Below are 2,790 nucleotides of genomic sequence, written 5' to 3'. Positions count from 1 at the left end.
GGAGCTCTTCTTAATATTTTGACACCAAAATCATGTCGATACACCTTACCGACTGCGAGTAAAGCCACCCACGCTTTAACTTGACAGACTGTATGTAAAATAAAATTGTATCATTTTTAAGCTTTAAATTAGAAAATATACCATTTCCAAACGTCTCTAATAAGATTGTATGACTTTTAAAATTTAATTTAAAAGTGTACAATTTGGAACGCCAATCTTTTGCACACCTTCACCTCCTACTTTTTACCCCAAGTCTAAGTAACCGTGTGCGCGCGCAGCTTACAACTCGAAATTAGTTGTCTGCTCGTGCCATTATTTTCTTGACGTTAGAAAGGTTATAAACATAAAAATTCCATTTCTATCAGATTTTTATTTTTAATTTCGTCATATTTGATTGAGAAGTTATCATTTTTTGTTCTCATATGATTTCAAACTCATGGCAATACTAGTCAGTTGTTAATTATTAATGAAAATCAATATAACGACAAGCCTAAAGTTGTACATTTTTTTCCATTATATCACGTAAATTTAGATAGTTGATTTTACATTTAATACCATCGAATTCATTTTCATTTTTAACAAAATAGTTTAATTTTCAATAGTTTCTAAACAGTTGAATTTCATTAACAACAACAAAAAAGTATAAAAATGATTTGCTACCAAAGACGAATTTTTTTAATTACATAAATTGTCAACAAAGCAGTTTAATTTTAAACCAAGAAAATGATTATTTTGGGCCAAAAAGACAAATCTTTAAAAGAACACGTAAATTTTTAACTAGGAAAGACCAACTTTCGACAAAAATGAAATAATAAAATTTTCAACAAAAGAAATTAATTTTTAACAAAAATAGTGATTCTTTAAACGAAACAATTATTTTTAACAAAATAATTGAACTTTAGACCAAATAGTTCAATTTTCTAACAAATTGTTTAATTTTCAAGAAGAAAGTATGCATTTTCTACAGAAAAGGTGAATTTTCAAACGAAAAATACGAATTCTCAACAAAAAAGTTAGTTTTCAACCAAAACAGGTTAATTTTTAATTGGATGGTTGGTTTTTATACAAAAAATATTAAATTTATATAAAAAAATATTGAATTTTCGCCACAAAATGGAATAAATAGTCAATTGAACAAATTAATTTCTAACATAAAACGAAACAGATATTCAACAGAATAGTTAAATTTTCGACGAAAAAAAATTTATTTTTAACTAAAATGATGAAGAAGGTGGCTTCGTGGCACCTACATAACCAATAGTATGCATTCAGATCCATCTGGCACAATTATTAGCAATACTTTCTTAGAAAAGTGTTTTTCATTTTAAATACTAGACCGAATGCTTATTATCCTATAATTAAAAACTCGTAACCTTCATTGGTAGCACATAAAAGCGAAATCTTACATGGTCAAGTTAATCGCGTGGTTTATTCTATGGCGACATCTTTCTTTAACGTATAAAATTAATCGAAATAAGAAACTAGATTTCTAATTTTATCGATCGCCGATAATTATTTCCATTTTGTGTCTTTTTATTTTCAATAACAGATGCTATTTTTAATGAATTATTATTATGTGTGATATTTAAATTTGTTTCTCATAATTCTTCAATCGTTACATTAAATTACTGAAGATACTTTTCACGAGAATATGGTTTATTCAATGTTACAGGAATAATAATTGAAAGTTTATGTTAAAATCTATTTTTTTTAATAACATAAAAGAATATTGAATTAATAGATCTATTGTGAAATCATTAAGTTTATTAAATTTTACATAAGTGAGTCGTTAAAAAAATTTTTTTAACGTTTTAGTTATAATAATATTTTATTTATTTTTATATTTTCAAATTATAAAGCTTAATAATATCATGTTATACATGCTATCAATTTTTTATAATAATATTATATTTATATGTTATACTTTAAAATTATGTACAAAATAAAAATTAAATATAATTTTAATAAATTTTTTATTGGTTTGTTCAATATTACAGGAATAAGTATTTAAAGTTTATTTTAAAATTTCATTGTTTGAAATAATATAAACGATTATTAAATTAATAGATATATTGCGAAATCATTCAGTTAAATAATATTATTATATAAATTATGATTAAAACATAAAGTTCTTATAAGCTAAATTACAATTAAATACACTTATTATATTAATGTTTTAATTATGTTAATGATTTAATGTTTAAAAACTTTTTATTTATAAATTAAAATTAAATAGTACCGTATGTTTATTTTAACGTTATCTAATCAAAATTTATTAACTATTCAATGTTACAGGAATAATTTTTTAAATTTTATGTTAAAATATAATTTTGTTAAATAACATAAAAGATTAATAAATTAATACATATATTGTGAAATCATTAAGTTTAATAATATTATAATATAAATTAAAATTTCCCGTGTGGAAATGTTAAGCTGGCCCTCGCGAGGGCCCACGTGATTTGCCCCTTTAATACGTTGGCCCTATGTTGGAAAACTACGAAGGGCCAACATAGTTTCGACATGCTCACCTTCGAAGGCCCCACGTGGGCTACCCCCGAAGGGCCAATGAAGCGGCCCTCTGTAGTGCCCAGCTTAGCCCCCTGTAGGGCCTAAATAGGGCCTACATAAGCCCTACAGTTGTTGCCCCCTTTACTGCCCTGGAAAAGGATTTTGAGAATTTTGAAAGCGATCTTGATCATATTCTTCATCGAAGCCGGTCTCTTCCCGGGTTTCATTGTCAGTACCTTCCACAGGAGCAGAAGATACCGGAATCGGTGCCAGGTCCAT

This window comes from Belonocnema kinseyi, chromosome 1, assembly GCF_010883055.1.
Source record: "Belonocnema kinseyi isolate 2016_QV_RU_SX_M_011 chromosome 1, B_treatae_v1, whole genome shotgun sequence".
Taxonomy (NCBI): domain Eukaryota; kingdom Metazoa; phylum Arthropoda; class Insecta; order Hymenoptera; family Cynipidae; genus Belonocnema; species Belonocnema kinseyi.
This window is presented reverse-complemented; position numbering follows the sequence as displayed.